Source organism: Bos taurus, chromosome 5 (genome assembly GCF_002263795.3).
Source record: "Bos taurus isolate L1 Dominette 01449 registration number 42190680 breed Hereford chromosome 5, ARS-UCD2.0, whole genome shotgun sequence".
Lineage (NCBI taxonomy): Eukaryota > Metazoa > Chordata > Mammalia > Artiodactyla > Bovidae > Bos > Bos taurus.
Genome location: NC_037332.1, coordinates 68,272,854 through 68,294,903, shown reverse-complemented (window position 1 = coordinate 68,294,903; position 22,050 = coordinate 68,272,854). Strand labels below are relative to the sequence as shown.

The following is a 22,050-nucleotide window of genomic DNA, read 5'->3' as shown; positions in this document are numbered from 1 at the left end:
ACATGCAGCTGACTTTCCCCACACCACTTGCTAAAGAGACTGTCTTTTTCCCATTGTCTACTCTTGCCTCAGGAAATTGGTTTCTTAGGATTTCAACCTGTCACCTGTTTAATTACAAGGACTGAATCGCTACAGGAGCTCACCCGACCTTTCCAAAGCAAAAAGAAGGAAAACGTGCAATGGATGGGAGGGCTTTTGAGCCCTGGAAAGGGGGAGGCGGGGGTGCAGGCGACCCTGGGTGATAGAGGGCCTCTGGATGCAGCCTCCCAGCTGGGCTCAGCTGAGCCACATGTGAGCTAAGGTGCTGAGCTGCATTTTAACCTCGGGCACTTGGAGGGCAGAAACAAGCAAGCAGTTTGGTTTTTTTTTTTCCCCCTAGGCTAGTGGTTAAGGTACGTCTCTTCTATGCTGGGTTTAAATTTGGTGACCTGGATTAGGGTCAGTGCCTACTCAAATACCCTTCCAAGCCAGCAGGGAGTCCCTGGCCCACTGAAGGTGTGGGAGATACCACTTAAATCTTGGTCATGTAGTCATGAGGGAATGGGGACCTAGCCTTTTCAATTCTCGAGAAAATCAGAAAGCCCAATTTTATGCATAATCTGCATTCTCAAATGTTAACTATCACTTATTTAAAAAAAAAAAAAACCCACTTTTTAAATGGTGTTTAAAAGGTTTTTTAACTTGTTTGGGCTGGGTTTGCCTGAGGGCCAGCAGTCGGCGCCCTCACCCAGGCTTTTGAGGACAGTGAGGCTCGTAAGGAAGAGCCCTCTCTGAAAGGGCTGTTCTGAGCTGGGCCCACCACAGTTGCCTCGCGTTCAGCTGCCCTGCTCAGCTCAGGAGCTGTAGGCAGGTGGGGGTGGGGGCAAAAAACCTCAGCTGGAATGGGCCAGACTGCACAAGTTCCAGAATGCAATTAGGAAAGCTCAGGATCAGTGGTTATTAAGAGACACCCCTGGAACCTCAGCGCTCCCCACCTTACTCTTCTTTGTAACACCTCCTTCTAACGTTCTGATCACTGTCCATTTTGTGTGTCTCTCCCTTCTAGAATGTAAACTCCAGGAGGGCAGGTACTTCTCACTTTTTGTTCTTTCTTGTATCCTCGGTCCCTGGCACATGGTAGACACTCAGAGTTCTGTTGAAGGAGCGAACAGATGCATGCATGAATGAATGACTTGGGGTGACAGGAATTTTAAAGGCCACAAGTGGCTGCTGAGGCTGCATGGGCCTCCTGGTACCTCAACCTGCAGCCCGGCCCATCTTCCCATGGAGGATTTCTGACAAAGATCCTGCAGCTGCAACACAAGAGCTTAGAATCAGCCCTGAGGCCAAGAGACCGGCAGCTGGGGTGCTTGGCGCTGGGTGGAAATGGGCTCAGGGTGCCTGCAGTGGACTTTGATGCGGCGGGGGCGGGGAGAGAGTCTGGCACTTTCCACCTGAATGGTGAGGCCAGGAAGCAGGAGGTGCGGCAGAATTACTCAAGAGGGTGCCAGTGCCAAGGGGCCCCTTTCAGCCTGACCAGATGTGGCTGGAGGGGGTTTATTTCCATCTCACATCAGCTGTTCAGGCTTCCGGAGGCCTGGGCAGGGTGCGGGAGGGGCAGAGAGTTGAGGATGCGGCTCTTGCCAAGCTGGACGGGCATCCGATGAATGGGGGCCCAGAACTGGGACAATGGTGGGGAAGGGATGTGGCTCCCACGCTGCTCAGAGCAGGGGGGGCAGCCCTGGGTTTCCTGGGAAAGCAACAGTCAGAGGGCAGGAAGAATGTGCACCTGCTTACTGGCACTTTGGGACCCTCGGAAATCACTGTGGGCTGGAAGGGGCGGGCTCCACTGCGCAGCCTCAAAGGGCTCACGCCACCCCCCAGCCAACAGTGACTTCTGGGGGCTGACAGCACCCCATCCAGATAAGGGCTCCCAGAGGGCGACACTCTTCTGAGGCAGAGGGTAGCAACTCCTGCCCCCAGCTTCTCCTTCTCGTCTCTCCCTCCTTGGGACGAACTGGCTTCATCAGTTCTCTTTCTAGACTCACCAGGATGTTCTACTATGCATATTTTGCCCGGATCACTTGAGCCCCTCAGGTCTGAGTTATCCCATCTGTAAAATGGGGGCAACAATAGTATCTCCTTCTCGAGACTGTTTAGAGAATTCAGTGAGAACCTACCAGGAAAGCACTTAGCACTGTGCACACAGCAGGCACTCAGTAAACAGTATCTCTATCATTTTAAATATTACAGAGGTGGCTGGCAGTACTGCGAGCATATCACCCTGCCCTCCTCAGCCTGATGGTGCTTCTCAATCAGCAGTGTATGTCAGAAGCACAGTGCATCTTTGGTGCAATGTGGATTCCTAGACACCTCCAGAAGAAACTCGGACTCAGTGGGTCTGGTTGCCTGCTCTGGATGGCTGCCCCAGGGTGCTTCTGCCATGTCAGTTCCAAGGTTGGTGGTCCTGTGTTCCATTTGAAAACTGCTGACCAGACATTATTTTTACATGAACAGGATTTGCAGTGAACATCCAACACATTTTTCATCTGGCTCGGGGCGATTCAATATCTCACTGACATTGGTGACGGATGGAAAAAATTGGAGGCAACTTGGATTGGCAGCTGTTAAGCAAACTGGAGATCTGAAGAGCAATTTTCTAGCTATAGAGAGATTAGCTATTAATATGCATTAACAGACTGTATAGTATGCATGGAATTTCAGAGTCAGTGAACTGTGGATTGAGAGACAAGCATGTTTCAACAGTATCCCATTTCCCTATTGTTCAAAGGGTACATTCTTGGGTTTTCACGTCTGCATGTTGTGTGTTTCCTGGTGAGGGCAAGGCTAGTCTTTCACTAGGAGGAGAGGCAGAGGCAGCTCTGAGGGGGGCCCCAAAGGAGCCATTTCCACCACCTTCACCCAGGCTCTTCACCCAGGCTCTTGTGTGTCAAGCTCCTCCATCCTGATCATAGAGCATCACGAATGATGTAGGTTCAACTGACTTCCCAAGGCTTTTAGGATAGGACCTAGGTATCTTTTGTCAAGTGCTCAATACCCAATACGTGCAGGACTTAGAAAAGAATAATTAGGAGAAGGGGATGACAGAGGATGAGATGGTTGGATGGCATCACTGACTCAATAGACATGAGTTTGGGTGGACTCCGGGAGTTGGTGATGGACAGGGAGGCCTGGCGTGCTGCGGTTCATGGGGTCACAAAGAGTCAGACATGACTGAGCAACTGAACTGAACAACACATGAATGCCTTTCCCCTCCCTCAAGGATGGTCCATTTGGGATGCTAATGAAAGTGCCACAGAAAGACCATTTACCAGTTGCTTATGGAGAAACTTAAGAACATGGGCTTTTTCTGGGGACATACCCATAACACAGCTGTACATGATATCATGGACTTCAACCAGGGGCTCACAGATGAATAAGATCCTCAAGTTAATGGCATTAAGTGTGGGCATGGCCGCCTTTCTGTAGATCTTCAGAGTATTTTCCCATCCCTAGACCTTGGATGGAGAAGGGAATGGCACTCTTGTATTCTTGCCTGGAGAATCCCACGGACAGAGGAGTCTGGTGGGCTACAGTCCATAGCGTCACAAAGAGCCAGATATGACTGAGGGACTAAACAACAGAGCCCTTGAAACACAGCTCCAGAGTCAGAGAATATTTGTAATCACCTGAGATCGCATGCTGATTTTCAGATAGAAAAACGGAGGCCCAAAGATGCTAATCCCTCCACTCACTCTCAGGAAGTGGGGAAGCTGGGGCTGGAACCTGAATCTGCTGCCCCTTTGTGCGGCTGGACTGTACAGTGAAGAGAGGAAGTTTCTCATCCCATCCTCCCAGCAGTGCACGCACGGCCCAGGGATGGATCCAGGAACAGAGTGAAGGGACAGCCAGCCCAAGTGCCATCTCCATGGCGCTAAAACATCTCTGTGAGAAAACAATCCTGCTTCCACCAACTTAGGAAGTCTTTTGGTAACACATGTAGAGTCATGGTTGGTGGAATTCCTAAAGCTGAACAGGAGCCAGTGACCTATTTTACTATACACTATAGGGACCATGGGGCTTCCCAAGTGGCTCAGCAGTAAAGAATCTGCCTACAACGCAGAATACTTGCAGGAGACATGTATTCAATTCTTAGGTCAGGAAGATTCCGTGGAGTAGGAAATGGCATCTCACTCCAGTATTCTTGTCTGGAAAATCCCATGGACAGAGGAGCCTGGCAGTCTACAGTCCATGGGGTCGCAAAGAGCCGGACACCACTGAGTGACTAAACAACGAATAGGGCCCATGGCATAGATTCCCCTGGGCTGGCTTGATTGAAGAACCCATTCAAGAAAACTGAACTAAGAACTAGGAAAGGTCTGATGATTTTTTTTTTTTTTTTTAAGAACTGTGACTGCTGTTTGCAGATAACATGATTTTACACAAATAAAATTGTAACACAAATAAAATTGTAACAATGCAACTAGAAAACTACCAAATTCATTGATGAGTTCTAGTAAAGTTTCAGGATACAAAATTATCACACAGAAATCTCTTGCATTTCTATTCATTAACAACAAAAAAATCAGAAAGAGAAATTAAGGAAACAATCCCATTTACTCTCACATCAAAAAGAAAATACCCAGGAATAAACCTACCTCGGGAAGCAAAAGACTTGTATTCTGAAAACTATAAGACACTGATGAAAGAAACTGAAGAGGACACAAACATGGAAAGATACACCATGTTCTCGGATTGGAAGAATCATTATCATCAAAATGACTGTACCATCCAAGGCAACCTACAGATTCAATCAACTTAATCCCTGTTAAATAACCAATGGCATTTTTTTCACAGAACTAGAACAAAAAGTTTTACAATTTGTATAGAAACACAGAAGGCTCCAAGTAGCCAAAGAAATTCTGAGGAAGAAAAACTGGACAGCTGCATGTAAAAGAATGAAACTAAAACAGACTCTAACATCATACACAAAAGTAAACTTGAAATGGATTAAAGACCTAAATGTAAGACCGGATACTATAAAACTCTTCAAGGAAAACATAGGCAGTAATATCTTTTTGAATTCACCTCCTAGAGTAATGAAAATAAATACAAAAATAAACAAATGGGACCTAATTAAACTTAAAAGCTTTTGCACTGCAAACTATAAACAAAATATAAAGACAACCTACAGAATGAGAGAAAATATTTGCAGTCTATATCACAGATGAGGGATTAATCTCTATATAAACAGCTCATATAGCTCAATAAAAAAAAAAAAAACAAAAACGCCCAATCAAAAAATGAGAAGACCTAAGTAGACATTTCTCCAAGACATACAGATGTCCAAAAAGCACATGAAAAGATGCTGATCATCACTAAGTATTAGAGAAAGGCAAATCAAAACTACAATGAGGTATCACCTCACACCCGTCAGAATGGTCCTCATCAAAAAGTTGACAACTAACAAGTGCTGGAGAGGGTGTGGAGAAAAGGGAACCCTCCTACCCTGTTAGTGGGAATGTGAGGTGGTACAGCCACTGTGGAGGACTGTATGGAGGTTCCTTAAAAACTAAAAGTAGAAATACCATATGATCTAGCAATCCCACTCCTGGGCATGTATCAGGAGAAAACCATAATCTGAACAGATATACGCACCCTAAAGTTAACTACAGCACAGTTTATAATGCAACCTAAATATCCATTGACAGATGGATGGATAAAGAAGAATGTGGTACATATATACAATGGAAGTTGTTTGCAGCAACATGGGTGAAATTAGAGATGATCATACTAAGTGAAGTAAGTCAAAGACAAAAATCACATATCAATTATATGTGGAATCTAAAAAGATACAAATGAACTTATTTACAAAACAGAAAAAGACTCACAGACTTTGTAAACAAATTTATGGTTACCAAAGGGGAAAGGTGGGGGGTGGAGATAAATTAGGAGTTTGCACTTAACAGATACACATTGCTATATGTAAAATAGATAATCAACAAGGACCTACTGCAGAGCACAGTATTCAATATTCTGTAATTAAAAATATGGGGAAAGAATCTGAGTAAGAATGTATATATATGTATACATATAATTGAATCACTTTGCTGTATACCTGAAAATACAACCTTGTAAATCAACCATACCCTAATATCAAATAAAAATTAAAAAAAATTAAGAATGCATAAAACTAAAAAAAAAGAACAAAAAGAACAGTGACTGGGCCAGTGGAATAAGAAAATAAGTAACTCAATTTCAGGATAGAATTTTTACAGAAAATCAGTGTCTCCCTGATCCCATAAAATGAATACTCAACAAATATTCAGAGTATTTGGTTTCTTACCCTGCCTAGGATGCCTAGGATGCTGCTCAGCCAGCCTGACACAGAGGTCGGAGGTCAGACTCTGAAGTCAGGCAGACACATCTGGACCTGAATCCAGGCAATGCCCCTGAAGAACCACGTGATCCAGGATTGTCATTTCCACCCTCCCAGCCTCGGTTTCTGTATCTGTAAAGTGGAAGCTGATATCAACACATACTTTACAGGCTGTCATGAGGTTTGTTGGGGTAAAATCTGCAAAGAACTAAGCATATCACCTGGCCCATAGCTGCTCTTAATGTACATGCAAGTATTATCCAGAGTTAAAAATTCTTTCCCATGGAGTGGGGGGGAAAAGAGGCCTTATTTTCTAGCTGTTTCCATCAAGAAGCAGAACACAGACACTGCAGCTAGACAGCCGGGGGTTAAAATTTGGCTCCACCACTTACTGGCTCAGAGAAGGCAATGGCACCCCACTCCGGTACTCTTGCCTGGAAAATCGCATGGATGGAAGAGCCTGGTAGCTGCAGTCCATGGGGTCGCTAAGAGTCGGACACGACTGAGTGACTTCACTTTCCCTTTTCACTTTCATGCATTGGAGAAGGAAATGGCAACCCACTCCAGTGTTCTTGCCTGGAGAATCCCAGGGACGGGGGAGCCTGGTGGGCTGCCATCTATGGGGTCACACAGAGTCAGACACGACTGAAGCGACTTAGCAGCAGCAACTTACTGGCTATGGAGACTGGGCAAGTTACTTGACATGTGGCCCAATATTTTCACCTGTAAAATGGGGCTGAGAACACCACTGACCATCTAAGGTTTGACGTAGTGGTGATAATAGCTCGCTGTATGCCCAAAACACTAGGGGTGCACAGCGGACTGTCCTGGAGGCATCACTTGTCTTCTGTTAAGACCAGTGGGATAATGAAGAGATGAGGAAGTTCCCCACATTACTTTCCCCCTAAACCTCTGCCATAAAGTGCTGACAAGGAGGGAGAGTGGCTGATGTCATTTGTCCTTTCACTTCCCCTGTCTCTCGGGTGGAGGCCAAACAGTGGTGAGTCCAGAGAGAAGTGGGAGAGAAAGCTTGAGCTGCATATGCCTGCACTCCTGAGTGGGTGGGGGAGGTGCTGATTCCTGACCTCTGGCAGGCACAGCACACCGTGGTACCGGAGCGCCTCAGCTGACCTAGCCCATCACCTGGAGGTCCCACTTTATCCCTCAGAGGGCTTCAGATCGGTCAGCTCGCCTCTCCCCCACTGCCCAGCAGGTCACCGACCTCCCGGCCGTGTTCTCCAAGCCCACGAGGGACACCTAACACCTGGCAGATGCTTCATACTCCATCTCAATCCCTCAGCTGGCACAGGCTAAGCAACCAAGGCTCAGGCACTGGCAGGTGGCCACTTCAGAGCCAGATAAGGTTTGTCTTCAGGGAGAAATCTCGCAGTCTAATGATGGACACAGAAGAGCAAAGGAAAACATGGTAATGCAATGTGGCAGCTGAAAAGCGCTCACCCAGGGGTTAGATTCCCAGACCTAGCACCTACTAGCTTAGAAGCATGGGGCTCTCTTAACCTCTCTGAGCCTTTATTTTCCCAACTATAAAATGGGCAAAGCAATAGCCCCTCTCTCAAAGGTAATGGAAAAGAGCAGCTGAGAAGAATGACATATGCCCTGACATATGACTCAATGCTTGAGAGCTCACTGCCTCACAAGGTCAGCGTGAGGATGGAGGAGGACAGGATAGCACAGGCAATGCCCTTTCTTTGGGAGGAAATGATTTCCCCGAGAAAGGAGTGTTCCTGGGAAGCTGGAGAGAGAAGTTGTGAGCTGGGCTAAAAGGACACGTGAACTGGAACAGGGGTGGGAACTGGAAGCACAGAGACTCAGCAGGAGCAGGGAGCAGGGCTGTCCCTGCACAGGCCGTGAGCCCCCAGTGACAGGGCCAGGGTGATCTGCCCAGGCTAAATGAGCCTACGGAGCCCAGGGGAGGCTAGGCACCCCGCCCCCCGGCCTTCCAGAAAGGAAGCTTCACAGACATAATTACACTGGTGGAGAGAGGCAGCCTTCTGGGAATCTTTTTTTATACACTAAGTGGCATTCTCTGGGCCAAAGCAACAGAGGTTCAGAAAAGCAAGTGGGATCAGGGCCTGGGGGGACTGATTTTCATGAATGAATCTCCTTCCTGTGGTGACTGAAGCCTCCAGGGGAGGCCCTTGAGAGCCAGGGACAGGCCACCACAGCCTCCCCAGGGGACAGGACCTTGGTACTGCCCTCCCCCAGGCCTCAGCTTTCACTTCCCCCTACCCTGCGCACTCTCCAGGCCGGGCCCAGGGTGCAAAACCACCTGCGAGGAGGATTCTTCCTCCCCTATTTCTGTTTTCTTTTGAAAAACCATAAAAACTACAGTGACTTAAGAGAGACAGGAATACCTCCACTCTGTGTCTCCTGGACTGCCCCAAGGAAGGCGCTGGGCAAAGGTTCCGGATGAGGTCTGGAGTGAAACAGAATGAGCTAGACAATTCTAGGTCAACTGACCATTTGTTAACAAGTCCATGACCCCAAACAGAAAGCTACAAATTCACCTGCAGGCTCAGGTGGAAAAGGAAGAAAACCAGATGTTGCATTTACTGAGGTCAACATTTAGTGCGTACTTGTCATGGGGTAGGAGAGGAGCTGGGTCCAGTCGGGGGATCAGATATGTGGACAGGGGCAGACCAGGAACACCATGGATAGGGATCCAGGCTCTGTGTGGTGATGGACCCTTGCCTGGGACCCAGAGTACTGAGACATAAATGGAAATGTGGGGATTCCTGCCTCTTTACGACCATGGGAACCTCTGCATCCATTAACGAGGTCATGGATTCCCAGAACCAGACTGACAGCAGGAGGCCCGTTTGTCAAATATGGAGTCACCATTGATAACAAAGGCAGACTGAGACCCACTATGCTGGGGCTCTACCTAATTTTACCTCTGATTCTGATAACCCTGTGAGATGCAAACTAACACCTCTGTTTGATAGATAAGGAAACTGAGGCTCAGAAAGTTAAGCAATTTTCCAAGGTTGTCTGTCTTTGCTTTTTTGACACAAAAAAGCCCTCTCCACTGTGACCTGGACCTTTGTGTCTGGAGCATGGTCTGCTCTGTGGAAAATGTGCCCAGGTGCCACAGGGATAGAGTGGCAGTCCCTAACCAGTAATGGGATGGGAAGGCTAGGCACCTGCCATGTGCCAGGTATCCTGCTAAGCACTGGACAGCCACCATCTCACTGAGTCCCCAGGACAACCTAGAAGTGTCATCCCCACTTTCCTGACTAGTACACTTAGGCTCGGGGTGCTCCAACACTTATCTCAAGGCCCACACTTTGTGATTCAACCCTGGTGGCCCAGTTCTGGAGCAGGGTCTTCAGCCTTGAGCTAGTCACCCCCACGCTGACCTGTAGCTGGTTCACTTTATTTATGACCCTAAGCCATTCCCATCAGGAAGAGCCTGAAGCACACAGGCTAATCCACAGTCCAGATCTACCTTGGAGGGGCAGGCAAGACTTCTGGGTGCATGGAAAACACCAGGGCAATAATTAATGAACCAAGCTCTAAGGAAGGAAGCACTGATGAAATTCTCTTCCTGAAGTTACTAAGCAGTTTCAACCATTCTCATAATTTATCCTCTAGTCAGCATGTTCAATAAAGACCCTCTATAACTGGTGTGAGAAATCAGATTTTCTTCCCAAGGACAATACCAGTTTCAGTTCCGGAGGCCACAGGGTGTGGTTTGTGCCTTGTTCCCTGAAGCCACATTTTGTTTCAATCAAGTGGGGCAATCCGGAAGTCTCGCACAGCACAGGGACGGCCGCCTTTCTCCTTGGAGTTCGTAAACGAGATTTTCAGGGTGGTTTACACACGACTTCTAGCATATCTACAGCTCTGTTCGGGGAGCTAAGGGAGACCCCGGCTTCCACGAGCAGTCACGTGAGGAGCGGATCAGAGCAGAGCCAGTCTCTACAAAGCGTGCCCCTGCGGCCAGCTCAGGGCGAGGGATCACGGCCATGGCGCCGGGGTCTCGCGCAGGCGCACAGCCGTCCATGCGGCTTCCAGGGACGCCCTCGATGTGGGGGCCCAGCCCCCTGCCAACCCCGCTGCGGCTCCGGTTTCTGCTACAGAACAGTCAGTCTGGGTTCTCTTCGAACAGGCCAGAATCCAGAAGGGTGGGGCATTTTCTCCAAGTTTTATAGGAACGTCTAACCAGAAACATCTGGAAATACAAGGGGCTAAGCTGGACGCCTTCAGGGCGCAGCTCCGGCTCTGCCAGGCCCGGCCTTCACTGAGCAAACTTGCGAGTCTCCGGCCTCTTTCCCAGCATCCTCCTTTGCAAGATGGCTTCCCTCCTGCCTGCCTCGCTTCCTCTTGCCTGTCCTCCATCATTCACCCCTCTAACTTCCTCCTTCCTCTGATCTCATCTCAGGGTGGCTGAACTTCCTGTTCCTTCCACATGGAAAGCTCCTTCCATGCAGGCTTTCAGGGCCACCTGGGTGGCCATGTTGTAGGGAGGCCTTTGGAGAGGGTGGGATTCATGGGAAGCAAGAAGCATGTTCTCACCTGCCCATTGGTCATTGCCCCTGGAACGTCCTGCAGGAACCTCCACCTCCAAATATCTGAAGGTGAGTTGTCACCCGCCTCTTCCATGTCTTCGCCTCTGGGAACAGCACTGCGGTGTGCCCAGGGTCTGCCAGACTCCAGGACATCCACTGCCCACAGCCCAGCCTAGTTTCCATTTCTGTAAAATGGGCCTGGGTTTGAGAGGTAAATGGACACCATCCATTCCCTACCTACACAGGGCCTGGAATTACTGGCTCCTCAGGAGGGACCTGTCTCCTGGGCAGAGCGGACCTGACACCAGATCCTGAGATCAGCTGACCTGGTTCTAGTTTGGGGGATTGGGTTTTCCTCCAGCGGTTAAGTATTTCCAACTGCTTTGAAACTAAAAAAGTTAATAAAAATAACAGAAAAGGCAGGTCCACTTCTATAAACAGGTGTGAAGTCATTGGTCCCTCTCCAAGCTGGGTCTGAACAAGCATGCCCTAGGCTCCTCCTGGCAGCAGCACTAGTCAGGTGCCACTGTGCAATCAGGCCCTCCCAGCCCTCCACTCCCTTTGTCTTGCGAGCTGCTGGTGCGTGCCCTGGAAGCCCTGCTGCGTTTTTTGGAGGAGCTGGGCCCAGCCAGGGCTGCAGAAACAGCTGGAGAGGTGGGGATGGGCCTGAGCCTGCATCCCGGGCAGCCCCACGAACACTTACCGAGGCCTTCACCTCACTAGGGGTGGCCCTGGAGAGCAGACATCGCAGCATCTCCAGCTCAGATCACCTCCAGCTGGCTTTTCAAAGAAATCCTGTCCCCATTCCACCACCAAGCCCACCTTTCCTAACTTCAAGTCTCAAATGCAGAATTCCTCCTCTCAGAGCCAGTGGAGATAAGAGCCAATCTCTCAGGGTTTGAGTCACAACTTTGTCACTTGGCTAGCTGTGTGACTGTGGGCAAGTTACTTTACCTCTCTCAGCCTAATTTCCTCATCTGTTATGTGGGAATAGCAGTCGATTGAACCAACCTCACAGAATAGGTAAAGCACTCAGAAGAATGCCTGAAGCCCAGCATGTGCTAAAGCATTAGCTGCTGTTACTGCCACGTGACCCAGGCTCAGGGTGCAGGAGGGGCACCTTTTGAATTTGAAGGTGCCCCCACAGCAGGCAGGGCCGTTTGTTGACATCCACAGTCCGTGTTACTCCCTCCCACAGAGGCCTTATGGACATCCCCCTTTTTCTCTTTCTTCTGTTCCACTCGGCAATCTTGAATCGATTTGGAGATTGTTTCCCTGTGTGATCTGGACAGCTTACATCAAGCAAAAATCAAAGTCTGGCCTTGTGCCCTCTATACTTATGTGCAAGATACTTCTCACCTACATCACCTAGTTAAAGAGCCTGAGGTCAGCACAGCATTGTGGAAGGGGCACACACTTTAGAGTCGAGGGGCGGGTTGGCAGGGGGTGGGGGAAATCCCAGTCTGGGCCTCCTCAGTTTCCCCACCTCTCATGGGGCTGGTAACATCTGCCACACAAGAGTACACAGAGAGGATTAAACAAGATGGTACATGTGAAGTTCAGAGTACAGGGCTAATACCTTTTCTAATGTGTCTGGAAATAAGGGCTTTAAAAATGCTTAACAAATACTTAATTCTAGAAAGAAAATCAGCTTCCAATTCTTCATGTCCCTGCAAAATAAATCACCATTTGTTTTGCCATCTGGTCTTGTAAGTGAGTAGCAAGTGGGGATGGAGGAAGCCAAAGAGACGCTAGAGACAGAGGGTATTTATTGATAGATGACGTCAACTGCCCGGATTCAGCAAATGCCCCAGGGACGCCGCAACACTGATAACGAAGGGGTCAGGATTGATCCCAACGCTTTGACTTGAGGGGCAGTGGAGCCAGGTGATTTCAGCCGGTAAAACAGCAAGAGGTGTTTTATTATCTGGTAACTCGGGTGACAGATATTCTTGCCCAGCCCCCATCCTGGTGTCTCTCCCATCCCTGACCCCTTGGAGGGTGGATTTGGAGAAGGGAAAAGAGATGAGGGGAAGAAGGTTGATTTCAAATGAGAAAGATGAAAAAGTAAACAAAAGTCCAGTGATTTGGTTATCAGGCCACATACAGATGCCCCTGGGGTTAAAACAGCTGTGAAAGCATGCTGTAGTCTAGATCTCCTGCTAGGACCCAGTCCAAGGGTGGAAGGTCTTTAAGGTTCATCTTTCCACGGTTTGCAAGTGTGCAGGAAAAGCCCTGCTGGCTTCCAGCATGTGGGCCAATACAGAGCATGTTATGAGCACAGCCTGGATCGTGCCAGGAAGTCACTGACCCCGGGAGGCCTTACATAGCATGGACATGACCCAACACTCCCTGACCCGATACAGGAGGTGCCACCAGAACAGAACTTCTGGCCACCAGCGGTTCCATTATCTCCTTGGAGGAAAGGAGCAGAGCTGGGGAGCTGGCTCTGTTCTCTCCTGCCCTAGGCCAGAGTCAAATGGGGACAGATCTGCCATCACCAAACAGTCCAGCAAAGGCTGGAGTCATGGCCTGGCTGCCAGACCCCGGGGGCAGGCTCCACGGCCGTCTCCACAACAGAACCCTCCATGGGCAGGCTTCACTCTAAACTATTTGGTGAATGAACACTCATGGGGGAAAGCCACTGTTTCATTTAAAACCACATTCTGGAATCATTACTGGGCGCAGACATCACCGTGGGGAAAGGTAGGGAGTGAATCAATGTTTGGGAACCTTTTCTTAGGGCTAGAAACCTGGTGTATTTCCCCTGTCCCTTCTTCAACCCTGAGAGGAGGGTAAGCTCATCTCTGATTGACAGACAAGAACACTGAGAGAGTCCAGTTCTGGCCCAAGTCTCGGGGCTGGCAGGGAGGGGGTGCAGGGGTTCATACCAGCTTGCTCACTCTTCTATAATAAAATGGGCCTTCTGAGTGATAATTTGAACCCCCATGTACTGGGCAGGAGGTACCAGATTCCTCCCTTCTCCGCATTCCCCCCAAACAAAACTTGGAAAAGCCTCTCTTTAAGGTCTGTCTTTTCAACACTTCCAACCCAAGCAGGGCTCCCCCTCTAAAGTCGAAGTGTAAAAGAGCACCACTGGCCCACACACCCTGGGAAAATAATGAAATCTCTTTGGCACACTCCTTTTGGCTTTGGTTTGCTTATAGATTGGACTTCCTGTTTGGTTTGCTGGCAGTGGGGAGTAACTGTTTGGGCTGTACTTGTCTTTAAGGCCAAGGTCGGCCGAGTCTTGAGTGATAGGTATGTCCACCCTCCACTTCTCCAAAGCCCATGCAAGCAGCAAACCAACCCTCCAAAGAAGGTTCTGGTTAGTTTGTGCTCTTTGGCTTGGAATGCTAGAGGAGACAGTCAGAGTCACAGTACAAACAGGAATGAAGGGGTTGGGGAGAGAGGCAGCAAAGACTGGCCCCAGGAACAGCTTGTAAACGGAGAGCAGAGGGCCATACACAGAAGGATGCTGAACAGCTGCTGTGGGTCAGAGAGAAGATGCTCAACCCTGCACCAGCACTGACATTGGGGCTGCCAACGTGCTTCTGCAAGGCTGACCATCCCACACCTGGGACAGGGTGCCTGCAGGCTGGGCCTCTGCTGGAAGCTGTAACCCCGGAGCCAGGAGAGTCTTTCCAGGGAACTGTTGCACCCTCTGTCTGATCCAAGGTGGCCTTGGATTCAACTGGTGGCCTCCAGTGAGACAGAAAACAAGCGATCAAGAGGCTCTCCTGTCCTGGGACTTCCCTGGTGGTCCAGCAGTTGAGAATTCACTTTGCTATGCAGGCGACGCTGGTTCGATCCCTGGTCAGGGCACTAAGATCCCACATGCTTTGGAGCAACTAAGCCCAAGTGCCCCAACTACTGAGCCCTCACACTCTGGAACCTGTGTGTCACAACAGATCTGCACAATGCAACAAAGATCCTGCATGCTGCAACTAAAATCCAGTGCAGCCTCCCCCTGAAAAGAGGCCCTCCTATCCCATTTCTTTGCAAGCAGAGCAGACAATGAGTGAGGATGTCACACCCGAGGTGGGTTTTTCACAGCTCTTCCCTCTGCTTGGGATACATGCATTGTATGTATCCCTTCAACACACACCATTCTGCCCTGACCTGTTTCAAGGCCCAACCAAAGGGTGTCCTCCTTTGGACCAATTGATGAGGCAGCTGCTCCACGCTTTGTGCTACCTGTGTCCTGACACACTACATCACACCATGTCACAGGAAGTTGTCTCACACCTGTTCAGGCCCCAGACCACGAGCTCCTCATGCTTCTAGTGTGTGTATGTGCTCAATCATGTCATGCTTCTAGCCCCTCCTCCATACCTAGTGACGGAGAAGGCAATGGCACACCACTCCAGTACTCTTGCCTAGAAAACCCCGTGGACGGAGGAGCCTGGTAGGCTGCGGTCCATGGGGTCGCTAAGAGTTAGACATGACTGAGCGACTTCACTTTCACTTCTCACTTTCATGCACTGGAGAAGGAAATGGCAACCCACTCCAGTGTTCTTGCCTGGAGAATCCCAGGGACGGGGGAGCCTTGTGGGCTGCCATCTCTGGGGTTGCACAGAGTCGGACACGACTGAAGTGATTTAGCAGCAGCAGCAGCAGCAGCCATACCTAGTATGGTAGCTATTCCATAAATGGTTATTGGACGAACAGCTGATAACTGTTACCAGCAGCTAACAGGATGAAACAGTTGGATGGCACCAACTCAACAGACATGAGTTTGAGCAAACTCTGGGAGACAGTGAAAGACAGTGAAGCCGGGCATGCTGCAGTCCATGGGGTCGCAAAGAGTTGGACATGACTGAGCGACTAAACAACAACAGTCCTGGAGCCCTCCCCATGTGCCAAGCCCTGTGACAAGACTTCTGTGAGGTTATCTCAGTGAAAATCCTCATGACAACCCTCTGTGACAAGAGGCCACATGGACAGAGAGGTTAAGGAGCTGGTCTCAGGTCACAAAATGAGTAAGCAAGTAGCAGAGACAGGACCCCAACCCAGGCAGGTGGCTCCTGAGTGCGCTGCCCATGGTGCCGTGCTGCCTCTCAAATGAGTGAAGAAAGTGGGGAAGCAGAGGAGCTTTCAGAGTCTACTGGGAGCAGACCAGTGCGTCCAAGGCCCTCAAGGCAGGCCGTGGCGTTGCCTTTGTTTCTGGAGTGGCTCTGCTGTCACCTGACAACAGCCAGCCCAGCAGGTTAGGGACCCAGGTGCCACTTTGTACTGCCAGCCTAGTGCTACCTAGAGCACCCAGCCATGGGGGAGGTGGAAATCAGGCACCAGAGAGTGAAAATTCACCCCAGCAGCCTGACACACAGAGCCAGAGAGGAAGGCCAGGAGAGGGGAGGACATCCCCCACCTCTGGGCCTCTGCTTCCCCCAGGAACCCCCCAGCCAGATGGCCCCCAGCCAGATGCCCCACAGCTCCTGTCTTCTCAGTCCTTCTACATCCGATCTACTCTTTGTAGATTTCCCTTCCCCAGTTTTATGAGCATCCTTTGGACAAACAAATGCACGTGTTATCGTGCAGACCGTATGGTTTTGAATCTCCATGTCTCATGTTCCTGCTATGACGCTGTTTTCTTTAAAAGGCCAGAATTCCTTAAAATCTAAAACTTTAATGAACACAAGAATCCACAGGGCAGGCAAAGGGGGCATGTACGTGATTGTTAAAAATGCACATGCCAGGGTCATTCTCCCAGAGATTCAATCTGTGCCGGAGATCCACTCTGTGCCCAAGAAGCTGCATTCTTAACAAATGATTCTAGGAAATCACTGAAGAAACAGTACCTATTACTGGATCAAAATGATCTTTTCATATATACACTTTCTCATAATTTACCAGGTCCCCCTACTAACCCTTGAGCATCACAACTGATACGATGGTCCAGACAGAAGTCACAAGCATGACTGCACAGAAGAGAAAGCTGAAGCTCAAAGAGTCGTTACTCAAGGTGACAGCAAGTTGAAAAGAAGGAAAGTTTAGACCAGCCATGTGTCTGGTGCCTCTGCCACCTTATCCCGGCCTCTATGACTCTGTTTTAGTCTTTTTTTCTTTCCTGCTATAATATTTAAAACAATCCTAAAAACTAAAAGAATTAGAGGTCAACAATAAGAGAAAAACAAAAATCCCCCAAACTTCCATTTACCAGAGATGATAATTATTCATGTTTTGGTGTATTATTCACATTTGGTGTATTTTTCCAGCTTTATTCTTTTGTTTTAATTGTGATTCCACTGTTTTTTAAGCCACACTGTCTCTTCCAACAGTTACCCAAAAGCAAGGACAGTGTTGCTTTAACTGGACCTTGAGGAGGGAGAAAGATGCTGGCTGTCTACCTTGTCCTTTTCTGTCCACTGCCTTCCTCAATGGCCATCGTCCCTTCATCCTCTTCCTCATCCCCTCCAGCAAGTGTAAGAGTGATCGCCCCCTCCCCAGGAGAGAGAGGGGAGCAAGCTTTCCTGGGCAGGGATGGGACCTCTGGATGTTCAAGTCAATGGGGACAGGACTTCAGGGGTCTCTAATGTAGAGCTGAGAGTGGCTCAGTGGTAAAGAATCTGCCTGCCAAGCAGAAGATCCAGGCTTGGAATCCCTGGCTTGGAAAGATTCCTTGGAGAAGGAAATGGTAACCCAAACCAGTATTTCTCCTGGAAAATCCCATGGACAGAAGAGCCTGACGAGCTATAGTTCGTGGGGTCTCAAAGAGTCAGACAGCACTTAAGTGACTAAATCACCACCACCAATGTTGAATTGAACCAGGGCGAAAATAGCACACTGTAGCTAGCACTTTCCACAGGGACACCGCAAAACGCAGAAGGACTATGCGTTAGAAGGACTATGAAGGACACCAGTTTTAAGACACAAGTCCAGGGACGCTGAAATCACGCTAACCTCAGAGGGATGGGTAGCTTGTATCTGAGATTCCTACTCCAATTCCTTGCTTTTAAAAGACAACAAACTCAGAGCTGATGCAAACTAACCTCAGGACTCTTCCTTTTCTTTGCTTCTTTTTTTTTTTTTTTTTTTAAGGAGTTTGGAGTTGAAGACTGTTTGATTATTTCAGATTCTGAACACAGACTGAGAAGTGCTATGAGCTGGCGTGTCTGCTGACTGCAGGCACGTCTGACTTCCTCTTATCGTTCAGTCTGAAATCCAGCACAGTTCCTCGGGGCTTTGACAGACACGTCCTCACAGCTCTGGGGAAGTTTTAAGGCCAAGTCTGAAGAGACTTGCAAATGAGTTCCTGCGAAGACCTCCTTCAGAACAGTGACTGATGACAATCTCTGTTTCTAAAGGAAACACCCTACTAATTAAACCCACAGCCCGTGAAAGGGTGGTGGAGATGCTCTTGACAGAGAGCAGTGAGAAACTGCAGCCATTATTGTTGTTGTCATGGTTTTCTAAAATCATGCTATGTCTACAGGCCATCAGCTCCTTTAATACCAAATTTTCCCCCAACACCTGCCAGAAGGCTTGGCTTTCTGCCTGGATCTACTCCTCCCTCCCCTCTTTGCCTGCCCACCCCTAACTCACCTGTCAGGCAGAGGCTAAGATGTTGCTTCCTGGGACAGCTTTCCTGAGCAGGTTAGGGCCCCCTGTGCTCCTCCTCCATCCCAGCACTTCTCACGATCCTGTGGCCATCTGCTCGTCCTCCACAAGCTCTGTGCGGTCCAAGAGCTTGTTTGCGTGTTCACTGCTATACCTATAACCCTGCCTGGCACGTAAGAGATGCTCAATAAATGCCTACTGAATGAGACTGAAAGAAGAAGACTGGAGGACAAAAGATTTCCTCCTTGGGTCCTGAGTGTAGATTTCTGTCTAAACATGATTATGAAAGCACATTGACTTCTTCATTCATTCAACAAGCACTGAGGGGTTTTCCTGGTGGCTCAGTGGTAAAGAATCCGCCTGCTGATGCAGAAGACACAGATTTGATCCCTGGTCCACATGCTGAGGAGCAACTAGACCCATGTGCCACAGCTACGAAGCCTGAGCTCTAGAGCCTGGGAACTGCAGCCACTCACTACAACTACTGAAGCCTGAGCACCCTAGAGCCCATGCTCTACAACAAGAGAAGCCACACGATGAGAAGCCCATACGCTGCAACTGGAGAGTAGCCCCCCTCTCTGCAACTAGAGAAGAGTCCGTGCAGCAACAAAGACTCAGCACCGCCAAAAACAAACAAATAAAAATTTGAAAAAAAGAAAAACGAGCATCGAGGAACATCGGCAGCATGTTGAGACGTGGGCTGACTGGTCCAGTCTCATCACCTCCTCTCCACCACCATCCAAGACACCACGCCAAGGAGTGGGCAACTGGCTTCCTGAGAACTCTGAGGTTCTGAGCCCCACACACTCCCATTGACCCTCTTGTGGGCTCCACAGCCCTGCTTTGTTGGGCTTGGAGGAACAAGTTTCAGTCACCTGGGCAAAAAGACCACTTCCCCAGCCTTGATGTCAGCTCCCAGTTAGATTAACCCATCTATTGCTCCTCAAAAGGTTGAATGGGATGAGCCTGGAACAAGATTGACCTTAAAGGGTCTGGAATGTCAGATCCTGAGGACTATAATACAAAATTTCATCCATCAAGATCTTAGGAACCCCCAGTGATAGGGAGTAGGTACCACCCCTTCTAGAAGGTACTAATAATGTAATTTATTTCCATGACTACATCATCCCTTGGGGGAGGCAAAATACATACCTGTTTCCTTCTAGATCCCTAGAGACCTACCAGTTCAAAATAACACTGGTGACCTAAGGCAGCTTAGTGAACCAGACAAAACTGCCAAGTGGACAAAACCATCCTTCCGAATTACACTATTTGACATGTTCTAGACTTGTCCCTAGTATCTTCCTTAATCCATTATCCAAATTTATCTGTCCCTACATCCTAGTCTTTCAGGGCCCTCCGTTCTGCTAGACCCGGTTCCTCTGTGGGTCTCCAGAAATCTCCTGTGAAAAATGACAGGACTGCCAGCAGCGGCTTACGTCAAGGCTCAGATTCAGTAATCTTAAACCTGGCTCAGGGGTTCATTAGGCAGTGGATTCAGATCATGCATATCTAAATCCAGTTAAAACACATGTATCTGGAAACATCTTGAGAAATTACACTCTAATGTCTCAGCCCTACGGCAGGTTTACAAGTAAACTTTGAGGCCTCTCAAACCCTAGCACACCCCACCCATCCTAGCCTATGGCACCAGTACACCTGGACTGCCCTTCCCAGAAAAACCCCTTCTGGAGCAGGGCTGCTGAACTCCTTTGTTTGGAGGGCCAGGTGTGGCATGTGGAGATGGAAGGCAGACTAGTGTGGTCTCTCTTGTTTTCCAGCCCCCAGTGGCCCATCATCTCTGGGATTCTCCCTTTTGCTTTGTGGAAAGGGGTCCATTTTTAGTTTCATAGCAGGTACCTCCCTGGCCTCTGGTCTGTACCACAGACTTTTAATTAAAAACCCCTTAGGTTTCCATTTTAATCCAGCTGCCCTGGTTTTCTCTTAGAACACTCAGAGGGGCAGGTCCTGCGTCTACTTTAACCTTGGACTCTGCACCCAAAGGGATGTACTGTATGGTCTTTGTGGGTCAGCAGAGACCACCCAAAACCCAACTTCTGAATGGTCTGTCTAGATAATGAAAAGGACAAAAACTCCTTTGAACTTTGCAGCTGGACCTAAAGCAAAGGATTAAACAGTGTCTGGTTACATATTTTGCTAAGGATTCTAGATGAGACACTAAGAACCCCTTATGAAGTATGCAATTACTTGCAATGCCATGCGGGAAAGGGGCATATTTGTTTTCTGTCCTGTCCTCTGGTTGACAGAGGCCTCGTGAGCAATGCCTTTATTGTAGGCACTGTTTCTGCCAATCCTACTTCACTGACTTAAGGGATAGATAAAAAAGGCATCCAGAGAAGGCAATGGCACCCCACTCCAGTACTCTTGCCTGGAAAATCCCATGGATGGAGGAGCTGGAAGGGTGCAGTCCATGGGGTCGCTGAGGGTTGGACACGACTGAGCGACTTCACTTTCACTTTTCACTTTCATGCATTGGAGAAGGACATGGCAACCCACTCCAGTGTTCTTGCCTGGAGAATCCCAGGGACAGGGGAGCCTGGTGGGCTGCCGTCTATGGGGTTGCACAGAGTCGGACACGACTGAAGTGACTTAGCAGAAGCAGCAGCAGCAGCAAAAAAGGCATCCGTGACTTAAAGGCTAAGAGATCTGTTTTCCAGTTCCATTCTAATTATTCAAGATGGCAGCAGCAAAGCAATAGGGAAGATAATCCATACACCACTTCTATGGTCCCATGGGCACCATACAGACTTACCCAACCAAATCTGCTGCAGTCTGGTGAGTGGTGAACCTGCCCAAGAATAATCCATCCAGGGAGACATGACCCGAAACTGCAGCTCTGGGGCCCTGCCTGCTCTCCATCACCTCCAAAGAAGTTGATCCCTGAGGGTAAGGGATCAGGATGGTAAGAATGGGAGGACGAGGAGGCCAGGGTTGGAAGCCAGGCTCTGTCACATAATAGCTGTGTGACCCTGAGCAAGTTACTTAGCTTTTCTGAGTCCTGAGACTCATTAGCTATGTAGGGAAAAGACCCCCCCACCCCACTGCCCGCCCATTGCACCTGGTTTCAAGCATTATGTGAGAAAACCCGATGTGTGCCTTGTGCAGACACAAGGAGGACCACTTAGGAATTTTAGAAGATTAACAGCTTTGCTGAGGTAGAATTTACACTTCTAAATTTGAAAGGCACCTTAGAACGATCTAATCCAATCTAGAGCTGAGGAAACTGAGACCCAGAGAGGTTCCCTGATTTCCCCAAGGTCACACAGCATATGACAGCAAGGCTGGGACAGGAGCCGGATCTTCACACCAGTGTTTTCCAGTTTCGGCTCCACAGACGAACGCTCATCGAGTAAATGGTTATCTTTCATTCACGAAGGAAGGAAAATATCAAGAATAACTGAAGCATTACCACTAATTGAATGCTGACTGTGCTAAGGGCTTCATAGGTATGATCATTTAATCCTTTACCGCTTCATAAGGAGGCTGCTGTTATTATCCACGTTTTAAGACATGGAACTGAGGCTCAGGAGCCGAGTATCTTGCCCAAGGTCACACAGGTTATCGGGGGAGTCTGACACA

General features: G+C 48.9%; 1 protein-coding gene and 1 long non-coding RNA gene across 6 annotated transcripts in view; one reads left to right on the top strand and one right to left on the bottom strand.

Annotated features, from left to right (window-relative positions):
• LOC112446720 (uncharacterized) overlaps window positions 1–6,520 on the top strand; it is a 59,426-nt gene extending 52,906 nt beyond the window's left edge. The window contains exon 3 of the long non-coding RNA XR_003034783.2: window positions 6,335–6,520. This is a non-coding gene — a long non-coding RNA (uncharacterized lncRNA). The remainder of the gene's footprint in view (window positions 1–6,334) is intronic.
• CHST11 (carbohydrate sulfotransferase 11) overlaps window positions 1–22,050 on the bottom strand; it is a 305,169-nt gene that overhangs the window by 14,751 nt on the left and 268,368 nt on the right. The window lies entirely within an intron of this gene.